This window comes from Ovis aries, chromosome 9, assembly GCF_016772045.2.
Source record: "Ovis aries strain OAR_USU_Benz2616 breed Rambouillet chromosome 9, ARS-UI_Ramb_v3.0, whole genome shotgun sequence".
Taxonomy (NCBI): Eukaryota; Metazoa; Chordata; class Mammalia; order Artiodactyla; family Bovidae; genus Ovis; species Ovis aries.
Window position 1 is genome coordinate 60,251,190 of NC_056062.1, and position 22,875 is coordinate 60,274,064.

The 22,875-nt window shown below is 40.7% G+C and overlaps 1 long non-coding RNA gene across 1 annotated transcript in view; it reads left to right on the top strand.

Annotated features, from left to right (window-relative positions):
* The window catches only part of LOC132657222 (uncharacterized), a 242,252-nt gene that overhangs the window by 136,410 nt on the left and 82,967 nt on the right, over positions 1-22,875 (top strand). The gene's annotated exons all lie outside the window — the stretch shown is intronic.

The following is a 22,875-nucleotide window of genomic DNA, read 5'->3' on the forward strand; positions in this document are numbered from 1 at the left end:
GGGACCTAAGCCATGATTTTAAGGTGTTGGAATAAGAAAGGCAAACAAAAGCATGCTTCCTAATATTCTAGCTCCTTGATCTATAAATGCACAGAGCATCACTGAAAACCAAAGCACTGAATTCCTGAATCTAAAAAAAAAAAAGAGGGAGAAAGAAAGAGAGCCTTCTTTCATTATCTAGAATGCCTCCATTTAATTTTCATGAGCACGGTTTACTTTCCTTTAGTGAAGTCTTGAGGGGCTGATAATTCGTCCTAGGAGAAGGATCTTCACAGCAAGTCCGCAGATGAACGCCAAGAGAGCAAAGGCCTAGTTCATCTTCTCCTCCAAATTGTGAAGCCTGGATTGATTTGACTCGAGGCTGACAAGCCTGCCTCTCAGGAGATAGTCCAGGAGACAAGACAAAAGCTGCCTCAAAGCTTTCCCCTGAAAGACTGAGCCGTTGCTTTTTACGTCAAACTCAAAGTGCATCAGGGGACAGCAGCTGGGTTTTCTGCTTGGAAGCGCAACTACAGGGCATCTCAGCTAACTCATCTCCTCTTTCGGTATTAGTGAATTTGCATCCAGTGAATCCACATTTTTAAATGCTTCTAATCCAATTGTGGCAAATCTCACCACCACCCCCAGGGTAGGAGTCCTTTGAAGTTGCATCCAGTACAGCAAGTGAGGCATCCTATTACCTTTTGCACCCCGAGACTCGCTATTCACTCACCCCGATATTGTTAGTGAGAAATGATGGGAAATTCCATTTCCTTCACAGTCAGCTAACTCTGAAAAAGAAGAAAAAATATGTAATTATAACAAGCTAACAAATAGCACGTCATTGAAAAATATTGTCTTTGGCAGCAGATTTTTATGTGCCTAAGATAATATTCTCCTTTAGCCTTCAGAATCTGAAACTAAGATTTTTCTCTGAGTTTGCACCAAAATTGTGATAATTCATCATTCACTGAATAAGCATTCCATTTTAAACTTTATAAACATTCAGATTAAACTGCTACAGAAATGATACTCAAGGCAAAGACAATGGTAATTAATGTCCTTCTATAGTTTAAGCTATATTTATGCAACAAAAATCAATATGGCAAAACCATCTGACAAATTTTTGATAGAAGTTAGTTAGAATGGAATTTGTCATAACCTGCATTTCCTAGTCACAAGTTAGTTTCCAAGAAAGCTGGTAAATAGTAAACTCAGATACCCCTTGGCCATTCTCTACTGAAGGAAACAGAAGGAGAAATGTATTCTATGATTAATATAATGTCCCAATGAGTACTAACTCTCCATCACTTCTTAGAATCATCGTTGTTATGGATGATGCTGTCAGCAAATGGGGAATAGTTCTTTTTTAATTTAATTTTTATTGAGGTAACTGGTTTAAGCATTATATAAGTTTCATGTGTACAATATTGTACTTTTTAACATTATTTCAGTTCAGTTCAGTCGCTCAGTCGTGTCCGACTCTTTGCAACCCCATGAATCACAGCATGCCAGGCCTCCCTGTCCATCAACATCTCCCGGAGTTCACTCAGACTCATGTCCATTGAGTCCGTGATGCCATCCAGCCATCTCATCCTCTGTCATCCCCTTCTCCTCCTGCCCCCAATCCCTCCCAGCATCACAGTCTTTTCCAATGAGTCAACTCTTCGCATGAGGTGGCCAAAGTACTGGAGTTTCAGCTTTAGCACCATTCCTTCCAAAGAACACCCAGGACTGATCTCCCTTAGAATGGACTGGTTGGATCTCCTTGCAGTCCAAGGGACTCTCAAGAGTCTTCTCCAACACCACAGCTTAAAAGTATCAATTCTTTGGCTCTCAGCTTTCCTCATAGTCCAACTCTCACATCCATACATGACCACTGGAAAAACCATAGCCTTGACTAAACAGACCTTTATTGGCAAAGTAATGTCTCTGCTTTTGAATATGCTATCTAGGTTGGTCATAACTTTCCTTCCAAGGAGTAAGCATCTTTTAATTTCATGGCTGCAATCGCCATTTGCAGTGATTTTGGAGCCCAAAAAGATAAAGTCTGACACTGTTTCTACTGTCTCCCCATCTATTTCCCATGAAGTGATGGGACCAGATGCCATGATCTTCGTTTTCTGAATGTTGAGCTTTAAGCCAACTTTGTCACTCTCCTCTTTCACTTTCATCTTTCTGCCATAAAAGTGGTGTGATCTGCATATCTGAGGCTATTGATATTTCTCCCGGCAATCTTGATTCTAGCTTGTGCTTCTTCCAGCCCAGTGTTTCTCATGATAGCATGCTTATCACCCCCAAATTTAGTTTTCATTCTGCACTATATAATTAATTCCACTCTACCCATTCTGTCCTTCCCTGACCCCCTTTGCCTTCTGGTAACCAATACTCTGTTCTCTGTATTTATATGCTTGTTTTTGTTTGGTTTGCCTGGTGTGCTAGAGTCCATGGGGTTGCAAAAGAGTCAGATACAACTTAGCGACTAAACAACAACAATATGAAATAGTCATTTCTCCTTTTTAATGAGGACCAGGCCCCCCACTAAGGTGAGGTGTACTGATTAGTTCTAATATTTGAACATAGTGGAGTCACTGTCTGCCCAAATATACCCTTTCCAAGATTACAGGCCTCGGGCATCCCACTTGGTCATTTCCTACTAATTCACACTCTTTGCTTTGAAGATGCAATTTAATTTCTACCTAATGGCTTAGACAGTAAGATGTACTCACCTGCATTACCCTCTTCTGAGAAGATATTGCCCTCAGGGCTAGCTTATTTAACACCTGCATCCAGCCCAGCCACCCAGTTTTAACTGATTTCACTGCTACACTGACCATACTGTTGTGCTGAATGCACCCACTTTGTAAATTTGGCTGCTGCAAGTTCTCATTCGGTCCTTTTTACAAATTTTCAATATGTCCGTGAATACATTTGTTCCTTGGGATTCCCTGGTGGCTCAGAGGTTAAAGTGTCTGCCTGCAATGCGGGAGACCTGGGTTCAATCCCTAGGTCAGGAAGATCCCCTGGAGAAGGAAATCACAACCCACTCCAGTATTCTTTTTTGGAGAATCCCATGGATGGAGGAGCCTGGTGGGCTACAGTCCACGGGGTCACAAAGAGTCGGATACGACTGAGCGACTTCACTTTCACTTTCACCCCAATTTCCTAGCCAGAAAATGTCGAATGGTAGTACTAAGCCACTTCAGAAGACTCTTCTGAGTAAAAATAATCCCTTTCTTCCTTCAGAGATAACAAAACACTTCCAAAGTTTTTAATATTGTTAAATACATTAAATATTGAGAAGTCATTTATGGATAAAAGCAATAAAACATACCAGAAGTTAAATACCACCTCTATAAAAATTTTTAACATATTTAACTTAAAAATAAGATATATACACAGCAAAACATCTTTAAAATTCAAGAAGATTGACAACGGATGGTAAATCCTCCTGCCTAACATCCTAGGCTAAGATAGTGGGAATAAACTAAGTTTAAGAATATTCTGAATATCTTCATGGAATTTTTTGTGCATTTATGGGCACACATACACAAACTTTTTTTGCAGTCCAAATTAATGTGTATTTGAGGAATGGCTTATAAGCTTGTCAGCAGTTGATTATTTACATGTCATTTCTTAATTATTAATAGACTTTCTTTTCTTCGAGGCTCAGATGGTAAAGAATCTGCCTGCAGTGAAGACCTGGGTTCAAACCTTGAAGATCCCCTAGAGAAGGGAATGGCTATCTACTCCAGTATTATTGACTGGAGAATGCCAAGGACAGAGGAGCCTGGCAGGCTACAGTCTTTGGGGTCACAAAGAATCAGACACAACTGAGCGACTAACACTTTCACTTCACTTTTTTTTTCTTTTCTACAACAGTTTTAGGTTCACAAAGACATTGAGCAGAAGGTGCAGATTTCTTGTATACCCCTGCCCCACATATGAGAAGCCTCCCCCATTCTCAACATCCCTCCCAGAGTGGTACATCTGATTTACACCCAAGTGTCTCCATTAGGGCTCACTCTTGGTGTTGTCCATTCTATGGGTTTGGACAAATGTATAATAGGATGTGTCCACTATTATAGTAACATACACAGTTTCACTGACCTAAAAGTTCTTTCACACACACTTTTTATTTTAAAATTTTTAAGATTAATGTATTTATTTATTTTTGGCTGCACTGGGTCTTCATTGCCTCACCTGGACTTCTTCTAGTTGCAATGAGTGGGGGCTACTCTCTAGGTGTGGTGCCCGGCTTCTCATAGCAATGGCTTCTGCTATCGTGGAGCAAGGGCTCTAGGGCCCACGGGCTTCAGTAGTTGCAATGTGGGGGCTTAGTTGTCCGGCTGCACGTGTGATCTTCCTGGGCTAGGGATAGAACCCATGTCCCCTGCATCGGCAGGTGGATTCTTATCTACCAGACCACCAGGGAAGTCCTACACACACTTTTTAAACTAAATTCACCCGATTTTTATGAGAGTGCTATCTGGTGAATCCTAAGGTTGCATCAATAATAAAGCGATTGTCTTTCCTTTTGCTCTTGTTGGGAGACTCACAGGCCTGTCCTCTCCCTACTGGACCAAGACAGTCTGATGGTTGTGGCTGCTGTCCCACAACCCCCACGAGCCAGCAAGTCCAGTTCCACATCCCACCTCATGTCTTGTTTACCAGCAAACTGAACAGGCTAAAGTTCACAGCAGTTGCTCTTCTTTAGGAGAAAAGTAAAAGACAGCCAGAGGCTCCCAGAGACAACTCAGCTCTTTGTTCAGTCCAACAGTTGACATTCATCTCATCCTCCTGTTCCTTCCAAGCCTTGATGAAATTTCTGCTGCTAATGGCTAAGCCCCAAGCTCATCCTAAGCTCCAGTGAATTGGACAGACATGGTTCCTGCTTTCTAAGAATTTATAATTTAGGAGAGAACTGCCTTTGAAAAGCAATCCAGAGACTTTCCTGGCAGTCCAGTGGTTAAGACTTCCCTTTCCAATGCAAGGGATGTGTGTTTGATCCCTGATCAGGGAGCTAAGATCCTAATACCTCTCAGCCAAAAAACCAAAACATAAAACCAAAACAATATTGTAGCAAATTCAATAAAGACTTTTAAAATGGTCCACATCAGAAATTTTTTTAAAAAAATCAATCCATTTGGTCCAGTACTGGATGACATACCATAGTCATTACAAACCAGCAAACACATCCCAGGACATATTTATACTTGAATATATATATATATATATATATATATACACACATATATATACACACACACACACACACACACACACACACACACATATATATATAATGGGCTTCCCAGGTGGTGCTAGTGGTAAAGAACCTAGCTGCCAATGCAGGAGACGTAAGAGACATGGGTTCGATCCCTGGGCAGGAAGATTCCCTGGAGAAGGGCATGGCCACCCACTCCAATGTTCTTGCCTGGAGAATCCTATGGGCAAAGGAGCCTGGCAGGCTACAGTCCATGGGTTGCAAAAAGTCAGACACAACAGAGAGACTTTACTATATGTATGTATATATATTATATATATATATATAATATATATATATATAGTTAGATGTTACTAACTATATATATAAAATTCTCTTCCACAAAACCTGAACAGAGTGAATATTAAAGTGAATATCACCATCCCCAGTCATTTTGTACACCAGCATTAAAAATTAGCAGCTCTTATCTTTGCCTCTTGGATTATCAGATCTGGCTCTGTCAATCAAAAATAATACCACACATCATGCGTTATCTTACAGTTGCTTTCAGCTCTGAAAAGAAAATCTCTCTCTTAGAGCCTGAAATGACAGACACTGATGCTTATAACATTGTTCTGAAAGAGTTACACAATTTAAAATGAAACACTTATTTTGTCATATGAATCCAAATATTTTCCTGTCTTTCAAGGAAATGTCACAGGAAGGTGAATCTTGTCTGACTTCCTCTAATTGTGGAAGTAATGACAGTGCGCAAGATACAGTATCTCTTCCAACACCCTAAGGGCAAAATTATCCCGTCACTCTACATTGCAGATCTCTTTTATGGAAAATTTCAGTTATTACTCCTGAGCACAGTGTTTGCAAACACTCAGCAACTTATTATTCAGTAGATGAGAGGAAATGGGAAGGCTACCAAAAAAAAGTAACTAAGACTTTAAATAATATGAAAAAACTAATTAGATGTGTGACTTGCCCATTATTTTCCCCTAAGAACTCCCACATGCGGCTACTTTCTCCTAGGTCTCAAAAATAAATGTGGTATATACAGCAAATAGGCTTGAGAGTTATCTAAACTGAACACCTGAAGATGTAATGGTGGCCTGAATTTAATCAACAAAAACTAGAGGACACATTCAGTGACCTGTCTTCTAGAAAAGATCATGGTGTAGAATTGATTATGGATAATTTCCACTGAACAAGTTATCTGGATTTTTAAATGGGCACTCATAAGAATAAGCTTCCATTGCCTGGAATTGGCCCTCCTAGACACCTGCCCAACCCTGCCTGCTCTTCTGGAACACTGCTTCTTCTGGCCATGCACGTGGATGCCGCCTTCTCATCTTGAGGGTCTCAGCTCAGTTAGCCCCTCTTCAGAGAGCCCTTCTCAGACCTTCCTGTGAAAAGCAGTGGGGTCTCAGCCACACCTAATCTCTCTTCTTCACAGTGCACTCTTCATTCCTTTCAGAGCTCTTCTCACTATGCATGTTACCCTCTTTGTTTTCTATTTCAGTTCTCATCTGCTGCTACAAGAATGTAAGCTCTTGGGGGATCAGGGACTTTGCTGTTTCACACTGTTGTATCCCCTATTCTTGGTACACGGTATCCGGTATATCGTGGGAGAATGGGTGAATAATAAGATTTTTTAGAAATCAATGAATGGAAAAATAAATGATTGCATGAATGATTGGATGGATGAATGAAAGATACTAGTCAGAATTACATTCAGAGTACTGTAATTACTTGTGATTCAGACTAAGCTTTTTTTTTTTAAGTGTTGAAAGTAAAGTATTAGTCGCTCATTCATGTTCGACTCTTTGTGACCCCATGTACTGTAGCCCATCAGGTTCCTCTGTCCATGAAATTCTCCAGGCAGGAATACTGGAGTGGGTAGCCATTCACTTCTCTAGGGGATCTCCCTGATCCAGGGATCAAAGCTGATCTCCTGCATTTCAGGCAGATTCTTTGCCAGGGATCTCTTTATTCATGTGATGATGAAGTTAAAATTAATTTGCATGATACCATCTCTGGGTTTAAAAAAAGGCAGAGGAACCAGAGATCAAATTGCCAACATCCACTGGCTCATTGAAAAAGCAAGAGAGTTCCAGAAAAACATCTCTTTCTGCTTTATTGACTATGCCAAAGCCTTTGACTCTGTGGATCACAAGAAACTGTGGAAAATTCTGAAAGAGATGGGAATACCAGACCACCTAACCTGCCTTTCAAGAAATCTATATGCAGGTCAGGAAGCAACAGTTAGAACTGGACATGGAACAACAGACTGGTTCCAAATAGGAAAAGGAGTACATCAAGGCTGTATACTGTCACCCTGCTTATTTAACTTCTGTGCAGAGTACATCATGAGAAACGCTGGGCTAGAAGAAGCACAAGGTGGAATCAAGATTGCCGGGAGAAATATCAATAACTTCAGATATGCAGATGACACCACCCTTATGGCAGAAAGTGAAGAGGAACCAAAAAGCCCCTTGATAAAAGTGAAAGTGGAGAGTGAAAAAGTTGGCTTAAAGCTCAACATTCAGAAAACGAAGATCATGGCATCTGGTTCCATCACTTCATGGGAAATAGATGGGGAAACAGTGGACACAGTGTCAGACTTTATTTTTGGGGGCCCCAAAATCACTGCAGATGGTGACTGCAGCCATGAAATTAAAAGACGCTTACTCCTTGGAAGGAAAGTTATGACCAACCTAGATAGCATATTCAAAAGCAGAGACATTACTTTGCCAACAAAGGTCCGTCTAGTCAAGGCTATGGTTTTTCCAGTGGTCCTGTATGGATGTGAGAGTTGGACTGTGAAGAAAGCTGAACACCGAAGAATTGATGCTTTTGAACTGTGGTGTTGAAGAAGACTCTTGAGAGTCCCTTGGACTGCAAGGAGATCCAACCAGTCCATTCTGAAGGAGATCAGCCCTGGGATTTCTTTGGAAGAAATGATGCTAAAGCTGAAACTCCGGTACTTTGGCCACCTCGTGCGAAGAGTTGACTCATTGGAAAAGACTCCGATACTGGGAGGTATTGGGGGCAGGAGGAGAAGGGGACAACAGAGGATGAGATGGCTGGATGGCATCACGGACTCAATGGACATGAGTCTGAGTGAACTCCAGAAGTTGGTGATGGACAGGGAGGCCTGGCGTGCTACAATTCATGGGGTCGCAAAGAGTCGGACCCGACTGAGTGACTGAACTGAACTGAACTGATCTCTGGGAACTCTGCTTGCCTTCTAGTTTGTTTTTTTTTTTTAACTTTTCATTTTATATTGGAGTAGAGCTAATTAACAATATTGTGATAGCTTCAGATGGACAGCAAAGGGACTCAGCCGTACATATATGTATATCCATTCTCCCCCAAACTCCCTTCCTAGCCAGGCTGCCACATAACATTGAGCAGAGATCTCTGTGCTATACAGTAGGACTTTGTCGGTTATCTATTTTAAATATAGTGGTGTGTACATGTCGATCCCAGAGTAAACCTTTTGAACTCATGTAGACTTGTGTATCTCTCTACTCACTAGCCAGGCCATGATAACCTTTATGAACCTGTTTTCTTATCTATAAAATGGGGACAATAAAATTTTTCTCATAGGACTGTTATAAAGATTAAATTCAATTATTTATAATAAATGAATTTCACATATAAAGCTAATAGTAATTACTCAGTAAACAAAGGATATCCATATTAATTCTTCATATGTAAAATCAGCCTGTAATCAGATAGGCAATTTTGCCTTATCAAATATGAAAAAAACATCACAAAGTACTTTCAGATCTAGTTGTCAAGTTTCAACTAGGATGGAAAAAAGCTACAATAGAGTGGACTTTTCTGCCTTAAAAAAAATATTGGAACTGGCAAGGGTTCAGTTCAGTTCAGCCACTCAGTCGTGTTTGACTCTGCGACCCATGGACTGCAGCACGCCACGCTTCCCTGTCCATCATCAACTCTTGGAGCTGGTTCAAACTCACGTCCATCGAGTCAATGATGCCATCCAACCATCTCATCCTCTCCCCCTCTCCTCCTGCCCTCAGTCTTTCCCAGCATCAGGGTTTCTTCCTAATGAGTCAGTTCTTCATCAGGTGACCAAAGTATTGGAGTTTCAGCTTCAGCATCAGTCCTTCCAATCATATTCAGAACTGATTTCCTTCAGGATTGACTGGTTTGATCTCTTTGCAGTCCAAAGGACTCTCAAGAGTCTTCTCTAACACCACAGTTCAAAATCATCAATTCTTGTATTGAAACTTGAAATTGCACTGCTAGCTGGTAAATCTTAGATATATCTATACTTCCTTTGGATGCAAATGGAGACAGAAAGAGGGAAGAGAAGATCATGAAGAACATATTCATGGAACAAAAAAACCCACAACTCTGATATTTACTAAATTACTATACACCTAGATCATATTATAGTTGTCTTCTTAAAATTCAGAAACTTTATTGCTTATTTCCTTTACTTTACTAAAACTTATAGAATATTCCAGTGCTTTTTAAATTCTAGGTACATTTGGACAGTATATACACATCTTAAAAATATATGTGGAAAGAGCCAATTTCATAAGATGACATGAGGAGCTCTGCATTATTTCTCATTGGTGCAAAACTAATTGGCTTTTCCCATTCATTGCACAAATACTTGTTTTTCCATTTTATTATCCTTATAATTGCAGCTGAAATCAAAAGAGGGCACAGCTACCTGCCAAAATCTGGTGCAGGATGCTTTGCATTTCCAAGTGTCCGAGCCAAGTTGTTTTCCCAAGTCTTGGGAGCCATTGGTGATAGAAGTCATTACTCTACCTCATTGATGGCACTAGTTTTCCAGGTGCATATCTAGTTACACCAGCATTTGGTGAATTTTTTTGAGCTGAAAAAACTTCTAAAATATATCTGTTATCTAAGACTCCAGAAGTAATGATGAAAAAATGGTGGCATAAACTCCTGGTTGCTCCACTGGACCACATTAGAATCATGAAAATCTGGGGTGGTGTCTCTTCATGTGAAGTGGAGAGGAATAATGAAAAGTAAAAGAGGATGGAAAAAGTAAAAAGGAAAGAACTATAACCCGTAAAACCAAGTTACATTTCTAGATTTGGGGACCAGATCCAAGAATCTCAATAAATGCACCAAAAAACTTTCTTAAATACCCACTTTTTTTATTCTGATAAAATCCTGAGTTTATGTGGATATAACCAACCAGGAATCTCCTGGCTTCTTGAAAGATTTGGCTTTAACCCCAAATTCCATAGTCAACAGAAATCTATAATCTTCCCTTTATTATGGCAACTTTTTGTGGAAGAGAAGGGGCATGAGGAAGAATGGGAGAATGTCTGCCTTTGGGTTCTTCTTCTGTGTTAAACCAGAAAAGAAACTCCCCTTCATTTTTTCACAGAAGAAATCTGTGCATACAGTGCATAGATGAAGGTACCAGGCTTACTAAAGACTGAAGACAACGATGAAGGAAGTTAAATTGCAGCCATGTGAAAAATCTAAACTGGAACTGCAGTCATCCTTGTTCTCATGACTTCAGTTATCTTACTAAAGGGTTTAAGGTTTTCAATGAACTTTTACTCACATCATCTGTCTCTGCATCTTGCTGACATCTGTCTCTTTATTCTTTTTCTTTTCTCTTCTTCCTCATGGATTCATAGCAAATTCTTAAATTTATCATACTTGTAGTGATCCAGGGATTATTTTCTGTTGCCAGGTTAGTCAGCTCTCAGCCCTCATGCTGAGATGCTTATCGAGGTATTTTCCCAAATGAGAAGAATTTTCTTACTGAATGTAATTCTGATGCTAGAATTTTAGTATTATAATATTTCCCCTCTCATTTCATTAAATAGTGCTATATATGTGGTGATGTTTACTGCCATTTCCTGATATTTGATTCTTCTCTCTTTCTGGACACATGGGTAGACTTCTCTGCCCCCTTGAGACTGGATGATAATTCAGTGCAATGGGCTAAGACTGAAAGTCTTGTGAATTACTTTCTGTTTGAGATATTGAAATGCCAGTGTGAGGTCCCCCAGTACTGTTTGCCCTGCTGTGACATCCATAAAAACCTGTGTATAACTTGAATCTGCCTCAGCCTGGGTGCCTGAAAGACAACAGTGAATCAGCAGAGCCTCCCTCCTGACCTGCACTAGATTAATAAAACAAGGAGAAACAAATCTTTGCTGCTGTGAGCATCTGGGATCCGTGGCTTGTTTGTTTTTGCAGCATTACCTGGCCTCTTCTAACTTATATAGTTAAGTCCCCCACATACAACAAGTTTTGCATATTTGTACATCCAACTAAATCAGCTAAACAGTACTGTACTGTAAAAGGTTTATAATACTTTTCACCCAGTTCAGTTCAGTCTCTCAGTCCTGTCCAACTCTTCACAACTCCATGGACTGCAGCACACCAGGCCTCCCTATTCATCACCAACTCCTGGAACTTACTCAGACTCATGTCCATTGAGTCAGTAATGCCATCCAACCATCTCTTCCTCTGTCATCCCCCTTCTCCTCCCACCTTCAATCTTTCCCAGAATCAGGGTCTTTTCCAGTGAGTCAGTTCTTCACATCAGGTGGCCTAAGTATTGGAGTTTCAGCTTCAGCATCAGTCCTTCCAATGAATATTCAGGACTGATTTCCTTTAGAATGGACTGGTTGAATCTCCTTGAAGCCCAAGGGACTCTCAAGAGTCTTCTCCAACACCACAGTTCAAAAGCATCAAGTCTTCAGCACTCAGCTTTCTTTATAGTCCAACTCTCACATCCATACATGACTACTGGAAAAACCATAACTTTGACTAGATGGAACTTTCTTGGCAAAGTAATGTCTCTGCTTTTTAGTATGGTGTCTAGGTTGGTCATAGCTTTTTTTCCAAGGAACAAGTGTCTTTTAATTTCATGGCTGCAGTCACCATCTGCAGTGATTTTGGAGCCCCCAAAAATAAAGTCTCTCACTGTTTCCATTATTTCCCCATCTATTTGCCATGAAGTGATGGGACTGGATGCCATGATCTTAGTTTTCTGAATGTTGAGTTTTAAGCCAACTTTTTTCACTCTCCTCTTTCACTTTTATCAAGAGGCTCTGTAGTTTTTCTTCACTTTCTGCTGTAAGTGTGGTGTCATCTGCATATCTAAGATTATTGATATTTCTCCTGGAAATCTTCAGTCCAGCTTGTGCTTTATCCAGCCTGGCATTTCACATGATGCACTCTGAATATAAGTTAAATAAGCAAGGTGATAATATACAACCTTGACATACTCTTTTCCTGATTTGGAACCAGTCTGTTGTTTTATGTCCAGTTCTAACTTTTGCTTCTTGACCTGCATACAGATTTCTCAGGAGGCAGGTTAGGTGGTCTGGTATTTCCATCTCTTTCAGAATTTTCCACAGTTTGTTGTGATCTGCACAGTCAAAGGCTTTGGCATAGTCAATAAAGCAGAAATAGATGTTTTTTTCTAGAACTCTCTTGCTTTCTCAATGATCCAGTGGATGTTGGCAATTTGATCTCTGATTCCTCTGTCTTTTCTAAAAACAGCTTGAACATCTGGAAGTTCACGGTTCACATATTGCTGAAGCTGGCTTGGAGAATTTTAAGCATCACTTTACTAGTGTGTGAGATGAGTGCAATTGTGTGGTAGTTTGAGCATTCTTTGGCATTGCCTTTCTTTGGGATTGGAATGAAAACTGAACTTTTCCAGTCCTGGAAAAGTGGCCACTGCTGAGTTTTCCAAATTTGCTGGCATATTGAGTGCAGCACTTTCACAGCATCATCTTTCAGGATTTGAAATAGCTCAACTGAAATCCCATCACCTCCACTAACTTTGTTTGTAGTGATGCTTCCTAAGGCCCATTTGACTTAACATTCCAGGATGTCTGGCTCTAGGTGGATGACCACACCATTGTGGTTATCTGGGTCATGAAGATCTTTTCACCCAAATAACACATAAAAAACAAACACACACACACACACACAAATTTTTTTAATTTTACAGTGTAGTTCCTTGAAAAGTATAGTAGTATAGCACAACAGCTGGCGTACAGGGACTGGCATCAAGTGGACAAGCGAGAAGAGTTACTGACTGGAAGAGGGAGAGGAGGTGGGAGACAGTATATGGTCAGCAATAGGAGATGGAGGGCACAGTGAAATTTCACTCATACCTGACGTTGATGGCACAGCTTCTGGCACCTTGCTAGAACCAGATGCACGTTTGCATCTTTGAAGGTTTATATGTAGGGGGCTTACTGTACAGTGTTCTTATCACAAAGGCTTGACACAGCCCTTACTTACTTCTCCCTACAGTAAAAGACTACATCCCCTTATACCATATTTTACTCTCAGGGGACTGAGCACCAAAAACAGGTTCTACCTTTTGACAGTGTTCACTCTGAGTCTCAAGGCCTGAAAACGCATCATTTTTGGAGAGTTTGTTCATGGGAATTAGCAGATCATTCTGCCCATCCATTGGCTTCCTGAGCTTTGCCTCTGCTTTGGACATTGCTTATCAAGAGCCTATCAAGTTGCAACTAACCAAACACTTGATTCTCAAGTGCAAACAGAGGGGAGGTTTCCCCACAGCAAGTCAATATACATGTTTACTGGCCAACAAGACCCAATGCAGGTTCTTTGTTCATTTTCTTCACTGATAGTTCCCAGTATCTTCAGTGTCCATTCAGTGGTCTATACTATTACATCTCAAAGTGAATTGAGAAATTAAAATGAGCAACTATCTTGTATGTGAGGTATATTAAGAATGAAACATTAAGTTCTAAGTTAGAAAGGGACTATATTGCATATCTGTATAAATGTACTAAAAAGCCTTGAAGTGAACACATATAACAAGTAATAAATCATACCTCAAAAAATCTGTTAAACATGATGAAGTGAAATATTTCTTTAAGTATAATTTCTTTAAGTGATTTCTTTAAGTATAATTTTGAAAACCAAATACTGCTCTACATTACAACATTTTCATGATGTTTTACACACAATAAATACCATAAACTTTCATTTCAGTATTTCGAGAAGTATGATCATGTCCCCAAGGTATTAGTGGCTAATAATGAAATTAGTTCAGGTTTCTAATTAATTTACATTTAAAGATTCCATCCTGTTATTTTAATATGGATGGTCTGTTTATATAAATATCATTAGTCTCATTCCAGTGTCTGTTTATTCATTGCATAAAATCAGGAAGCCATATTTTTAAAACATGAAGGCTGGTGGTTGGGGGAATAGACCTTTGGTCTCTGTGTCATCTGAGTAAATGGGAAAGCTTAAAAGTTGACACATCATTTCTGTTGTCATGTATTAAAACTTGAGCCCAGGAGAGGATGGTTAATTATTCAGTGGCAAGGAATAAATAGTGAAGGTGGAGGAGATGGAGCCTGACCTGAAACCTGCCCTCTAAGGTGAGACAACAGATGCAAAAGCTTCTCTTTCACTCATTTGACAAAGGTTTGTTGCATGCCAACTCTGTGCCAAGCAACATGCTCACTGCTGGTGCTGCAGTGGTGACCAAACCCACCAGTTCCCTGTGCTGTGTGATGTGTGTTCTGCTGGTAGAGACAAATGCCCAGGACATTTCAGAAACCCTGGCAATCTCAGTCATGATTTAGGGAGCAGCTGATTCAAGGATTCCCATACAGAGGAGCAGAGCTCTAGTGGAGGGGAATGGAGACCGAGGTCCTCTATGGGATAAAGGCAGACTGTGATCATCATTAAGGACACAAGGACCCTGCAACGCTTTGGTCCACACTTGTCAGAAGGGAGACTTGGGCTTCCATGAGTGATTAGGAGAGCACATTAGAGATCAAGTGTTGTGTAGAACCTAATACCAAGTCCTAATAAATGAGAGCATGAAAGTCTTCAAATTTTCCTGTCTCAACTATGAGTTCCTCTGGGGCCTTCAGTGGGTGTCAGACCTCTGATGAAGAGTCAGAGATGGTGAGCCAGCTGTTGGAGACTGTGATGATACAGACAAGGAAAGGCTGTATGGCAGTGGTTAAGGGTATGAGTCATACGAGCAGAAAACCTAGCTTGGAATCCCAGTTCTGCCCAGCATGAGCTAAGTAACTTTGGGTAAGTGGTATAATCAAGGTCTGTAGCTGTAAACAGTTGGTGATTATGACAGAATCTAATTTATTGAATTGTTGTGATTATTAAATGAGATAATGTATGAACCGTACTTAGAATATTGCCTAACTCTCCACAAACTCCTAGGATATATTACTTGTTATTAAAGGTGCCAGGGCCCAATCTTTGCAGCTGCAAATAGCTCTCTTGATCTCATTTCTTCCACATTAAGACCCTAGTGTAAACCAATTAGAGTATGTAGGCCACACAAAAGCCAGTCTCATCACTGCTTCTAAGCCTTAGTTACTAAAATGTAACTAGGATGAGTATAAACACCCAATGAATTAGCATCACATGCAAATGCAATTCTGATACCCTGTTTTCCATTTCAGTAAAAGCCCACATACCATAGACAATGCTGTAAAAACACCTTTATGTTCATGTAGCACCATGCCTTCCTAGTATTGTAGCTTCTACCACCTCTCAAGACACTAGGCCTCCTGAGAGCATCTTAAGAATGGGGTATTAGCCATGCAGAACGAAACTTAGGCTTAATGACCTCACTTAGGACCAGATGATGTGATATTAGAGTGGGGAGCAGGGAAGGTTGCAATACAGAGGAAGGAAGAAGGGCTGAATGGGTGGTCAGGTTAAGATGGTAGAACAATTCCCGAGAGAATATATTCTTCTCACATTTCCCTTAGCTTCCTCTTTGATTAAACTGAAAGTTGCAAATGCAGAGAGTTACTTCAGCAGCCAGAATGCTGACACTGGCCAGATGTCTTCTTTCTTGTTTGCAAACTCAGTCTAAATTCTGAAGATAAGGGACTTCCTCGTGGTCCAGTGGTTAAGAATCTGCCTTTCAATACTAAGGACACAGGTCTGATCCCTGGTTACGGAAGTATTAATAAGATCCCACATGCTGCTGAAGAAAAGTGATGACCAACCTAGGCAGCATATTAAAAAGCAGAGACATTACTTTGCCAACAAAGGTCTGTCTAGTCAAAGCTGTGGTTTTTCCAGTGGTCATGTATGGATATGACAGTTGGACTATAAAGAAAGTCGAGTGCTGAAGAATTGATGGTTTTGAACTGTTGTGTTGGAGAAGATTCTTGAGAGTCCCTTGGGCAGCAAAGAGATCCAACCAGTCCATCCTAAAGGAAATCAGTCCTGAATATTCATTGGAAGGGCTGATGCTGAAGCTGAAACTCAAGTACTTTGGCCACCTGATGCGAAGAACTGACTCATTGGAAAAGACCCTGATGCTGGGAAAGATTGAAGGCAGGAGGAGAAGGAGATGACAGAGGATAAGATGGTTGGATGGCATCACTGACTCGATGGACATGAGTTTAAGTAAACTCTGGGAGCTGGTGATAGACAGGGAGGCCTGACGTGCTGTGGTTCATGGGGTCACAAAGAGGTGGACAGGACTGAGCGACTGAACTGAACTGAACTGACATGCTGTGGAGCAATTAAGCCTACCTGACATAACTCTAGAGCAATAGAAAAATCATGTTAGTGAGAAGTCTGAACCTTGCTAGAACACTCTCACTGATAAAGGTGATCAAAACTGGATCTATCCTTTTCAAGTTAAGGCTTCATTATTACTTGCCATGGAAGCCAAAGAGAAGGGCCATACTTGTCTTCTACCATCTCTGACTCCCCATGACACTGGGCCTCAGAGGTACTTGCCTGATTTCCAAACTCTGAGTGAGTTGCAACTTTAACTGAATTGTTTCCACTATTTTCTCTACATAAATTCACCAGAATTTTATCATCACCTAATAGCAGTGAAAAGATGAATGACTTAGATTGTTGTTCGGGTAATAAAAGACCAGGCCAATGAATAGCTTCACACATCAAAAGAAAATGATGATGTCTTTCAAGTGAGAAGGTATGCATAGAGAATGAACAGGATATGTTTGGAGACATTTACACTTTGGTTGACTGATCTCTTTTAATATGTTTGCACAAAAAAGAGAGGGGGAACGTGTAGTGAAATACTACTCCAAATCTACGTTAGTTTGAGGGTTGCTGTAGGCTTTCAAGTTCTGAAAATATGACTTATCCAGTCTGGTAAAGCATTGAGAATGCTCTGAGGTTTAAAAAAATGAGCTATTGATCTTAGAAGATTTTAATTTAGATTAGTTCACTTAAAAGTGTAATAAATGGCAGGGCTCACATGTTGAATCACTAAGGCAGCAATTATTTTAAGAGGATCAGTTGTCTGTGCTTTGAATTTAATAAAATATCTTCATAGAGCTTTTAGACAGTATTTGAAATAACCACATAACCTGTCTGTGAAAAGATGTTTTGAGTTGTATGTCAAAAGTTGAAGAGAAATTATAAAGACAACTTATAGTTTTCTAAGACCAATAATAACAGATGGGCAGTTGCTTTTACTCTATTTGTGAGCAACTGTTGTTTTGAAAGGTTTTTTTTTTTTTTTTTTGGTGAGAGAAAGAGAGAAAAAAGGGAGAGGGGGTACAATATCTGGAACCAGAAGGTTTCTGAGTTAAATTTGCAAGAGCTAAAATTCTTTACAAAGGTAGGATAAAAGTAGTGACATAGTTTGGTAACCTCTAGCAAATGACTTCTTGCTCATGTTCATAAGGAAAAGGCAAATGTAATAAAAAGAGGAAAATGAGAGACGCCTTGCAGGTAGCATTAACTTGCAATTTTACCTTAAAAGCCAAATATTTAGGTTGAAAGGCCTTCTACCTCTGACCGTTTTTGGTTTCAGTGAAGATTTCATCATTATGGTTCTTGTTTGCTAGTGGCTCCCTGCTGAGATAAAGCCAGAGGGGTCTTCATCTCTAAGCTGAGACCTGTGGTTCTCCTTTTCATCTTATAAAATTCATTTAGAGCCATCTTTCCTGACATCTGTACATAAAGCAATATAAAACATTACAATATAAATTACATCTGAGGGATTCATCTGAAATTCTATTTCACTGTTTAATAATTAAAAGTCAAAAACCTCTCTGTGGCTTTATAGCAGTCTCTATCGAGAATAAATTTTCTTGATAAGGCATCCTCCTCCCAAACAATGGAAGCTGCTGGCATATTCTGCAGAAATAAGATTAATTATTAATAAATCCTGTCCTCTGGAATGTGACTCCATGTCTGAAACTCTTTGGAGGTGATGTTACGTATTCAGAGTTCCCAGATTATCCACCCATTTACAAGTGTTGGAATTTAACATAAGTGCATCCATGTTTTTCATTCATAAAATGATGTTGGGCAGTTACCCACTACACATGGTTGTGCAAGGATTGGATGAGTCAATATGAATAAAGTGCTCAGAATAGAGCCTGGGAAACATAAAACACTAGGTGCTGGCTGTTATTTTAACTGTTATGTTTTGTGTTATTCAGAAGAACCTTTCTGTTTCACATGAATGAGAAATTCTCCAAAGGAAAACCCTTCTAGGAGGACAAACATGATGGTAGCTGAAAAATTGTTTTTCATTGTTTTATGAAACTTACGCATTTCTATTTGGGGAGGGTGATGCCTTTATTATTGGACTATAATTGCTTTACGGGCTTCCCTTGTGGTTCAGCTGGTGAAGAATCTGCCTGCAATGTGGGAGACCTGGGTTCTATCCCTGGATTGGGAAGATCCCCTGGAGGAGGGAAAGGTTACCCACTCCAGTATTCTGGCCTGGAGAATTCCATGGACTGTATAGTCCATAGGGTCACAAAGAGTTGGATATGACTGAGTGACTTTCACTTTCACTATAATTGCTTTACAATGTTGTATTAGTTTCTGCTGTACAATGAAGTGAATCAGCTCTATGTATACATATATCCCCTCCCTCTTTGGCCTCCGTTCCCCCCCTTCCTTGCCACCCCCACCTCACCCCCATCCAGGTCATCACAGAGCACAAAACTGAGTTCCCTGTGCTTTGTAGCATCTTCCCACCAACTATCTATTTTACACATGGCATCCGGTCCCATCACCTCATGGGAAATAGATGGGGAAACAGTGGAAACAGTGTCAGACTTTATTTTGGGGGGCTCCAAAATCACTACAAATGGTGACTGCAGCCATGAAATTAAAAGACGCTTACTCCTTGGAAGGAAAGTTATGACCAACCTAGATAGTATATTCAAAAGCAGAGACATTACTTTGCCGACTAAGGTCCATCTAGTCAAGGCTATGGTTTTTCCTGTGGTCATGTATGGATATGAGAGTTGGACTGTGAAGATGGCTGAGCGCCAAAGAATTGATGCTTTTGAACTGTGGTGTTGGAGAAGACTCTTGAGAGTCCCTTGGACTGCAAGGAGATCCAACCAATCCATTCTGAAGGAGATCAGCCCTGGGATTTCTTTGGAGGGAATGATGCTAAAGCTGAAGCTCCAGTCCTTTGGCCACCTCATGGGAAGAGTTGACTCATTGGAGAAGACTCTGATGCTGGGAGGGATTGGGGGCAGGAGGAGAAGGGGACGGCAGAGGATGAGATGGCTGGATGGCATCGCAACTCGATGGACATGAGTCTGAGTGAACTCCGGGAGATGGTGATGGACAGGGAGGCCTGGTGTGCTGCGATTCATGGAGTCGCAAAGAGTCGGACATGACTGAGAGACTGAACTGAACTGGACTGATTGTATACATGTATCAATCCTAATGTCCCAATTCATCCCACCCTCCTTAAGCATTTCTAAAATGAACCAACATTAATCTTTGAGAGCCTAAAATCTACAAAGTAGTAGGGACAGGGAGCAGTGTCCTAGGCTTTGCACCTATCATTCCTGTGTGGAAGGATTTTCTCCAAATCACAGGATGCCTGGCCTCTTCTCATCACTTACTTCTCAGTTCATTTCCCACAGCCTCAATGAGCATTTACCCAACATTCTAGAAACTGACTCCCAACCCTTATCCCATCTTCAGTCCTGTAGCCGTAGAACTGTCCTTCTACTTGTTGATAATGAGAAATTTCATCCGTTTATTTATTTAGCATCTGTCTCCCTTACCCAAAAAGAATCTCAGGGAGAGAAAGGACCTTGTCTTCTGCCTAACACATAGAAGGTGCTCAATGCCTACTTGTGGAGCAAAAGAAAGTGACAATCATGAAAGAATGCATATGACATGAGTACATACTGCTATTAAAAACAGCACGAGGCTCTTGAAAGACCTGGGGATGTGACCAGAAGGATCCAGGTTGAAGGGTGCACATGGGAAGAAGTAAGTTCCCTAAAAGGAACCAAGAAAACTGGAACAGAAGACTGATGGGAGGGCAATGTAGGGGTGATACTTGGCAAAGATTACCTGTAGCTATTTTACAAGTTTTCCTACAGTGCTAGGGAAGGCCCTCTTGCTGGTGCTCCACTTAGAGAAACAAAGATGGTGATTATCTTATACAGCCTAGAATGTAATTCAAAAGTCCTCATTCTTATTTCTGATGCTTCCTTGGCAGTCATTCTGCAGGACTGACTTGGTCATTTTCATATAGCTATGGCATATTCTGTGGCCAGGGAAGCATAACCTACAAAAGAATAGCTTTCTGTCACCCCGTCCCTACTCGTTTTCTTAGTAGCCCGCAGTCTCGGGGGCTCGAGTGGCTGAGAATCTGCTGAAGTCGGAATCATGAGCCTCTGGCTCGGGAAACAGCCAGTTAATTCACTTTTTAAAAATGAAGCACTGTTTAATAGGAGGGCCAGGGATTTAAGGCTGACAGGGGTCAGCTTAATCTTTGATGGGAGTATTCGCTCTAGTGATTACTCCACAGCTTAAGTGTTCAGTCATAATACTTAATTCCTCCAGGTTGGTTTTCCAGATTCTATCATCACCAGATCGTTACTGCTCCACCAAGTATACTCCCTGGGGTTCTGGCGCCCTGCTGTGGAATCTGATTAGCAATTCAGAAGAAGGGCCAGTGGGGAGGGTTCAGTCGCTCAGTTGTGTCCGACTCTTTGCAACCCCATGAACCACAGCAAGGCAGGCCTCCCTGTCCATCGCCAACTCCTGGAATCTACCCAAACTCATGTCCATTGACTCGGTGGTGCCATCCAACCATCTCGTCCTGTTGTCCCCTTCTCCTCCTGCCCTCAATCTTTCCCAGCATCAGGGTCTTTTCAAATGAGTCAGTTCTTTGCATCAGGTGGCCAGAGTATTGGAGCTTCAACTTCAACATCAGTCCTTCCAATGAACACCCAGGACTGATCTCCTTTAGGATGGACTGATTGGATCTCTTTGCACTCCAAGCGACTCTCAAGAGTCTTCTCCAACACCACAGTTCAAAAGCATCAGTTCTTCAGTGCTCATCTTTCTTTATAGTCCAACTCTCACATCCATACGTGACTATTGGAAAAACCATAGCCTTGACTAGACGGACCTTTATTGACAAAGTAATGTCTCTGCTTTTTAATATGCTGTCAAGGTCAGTCATAACTTTCCTTCCAAGGAGTAAGCGTCTTTTAATTTCATGGCTGCAATCACGTTAGGTACCCAGAATACATGGGTTCTGTGATAGTCCTTGTCAGATGAACATTGTTTTTCTCATCCAGATTTTAATTTAATTTCCCCTAACAATTATTTCTAGCTGTAGACAGGCAATATGATAGCACTTCCCTGGGAAACTTTATGAAACATAGAGGAAGAAAAGAGCCCCTGCTTTTAAGCGCTGTGTGTCTGAATCCTCTAATTTGATGATGAATTAGACAAGGTGTGTGTTCCCACCTGGAACTGGGTCATCACTTGTTACTGATCTAGGGATGGATTACTCTACTGCCTGTGGATGTCCTATGCCCCAGCTGTGCTGAGAGCTTGTTAAGGGAGCAAATGAGAAAAATATAGTCTCTCTAATCTGTCGTGTTCTGTTTTTACAAATCGCTTTGCTTTTATTCTTCTACCAATGTCCTCACCTATTGTCTGACCCTCTCCCAGAACAACTACATTATTGTACCAGGAATTTTAATGATTTTGTATATTATATCATCATCCTAAAGTAAACTTTTTGTGGGTGCAGAGGGAACCAAGCCCACATTACCCAGGAGTTTTTCCCAGTAGACAAGTCCTTAAAAAGTTTTACTAAAATGAGTTGAATACCTAAACTGTCTACCAGGACTATCTCCATAAATGCATAGCTAAAAAGCACTAAAACCTAACAGTATGCTGGCGCCTTAACAAACCCGTTACTCACATCTCTGAATCCGAGAGATAAGAATGCCTTAACGGAGAATCATAATGCAGGCAATTGTTAAATCAGAATCAAATCCCAGTTTCTGGCAATGCAGCCAGGCACGATACACAGAAATGTCTCTAAACCTTCGATGTTGTATACAACAGCAATCCTTTTCTTTTGGGTGGCGCGAACACTTTTGAAACTAGTTTCTCATCTGATCTTCACAATAGTTCCAGAGAGAGGAAAGGCAAATATTATTATCTCCATTTTGAAGATAATGTATTGAGTCATAACATAGATAAGTGACTTGGCTTCAATTCTATAGCCAGCATCAGAGCAGAAAGTTGGCAACCACAAGCTCTCAGGATTCTGGACTACTAGTCCATTCTTTTTCCAATAAACTCTGTTATGAAAAATGCCTTCCTAATGCTACACTTTTCATATTTTCATGAGCACACAGATTGCCTGC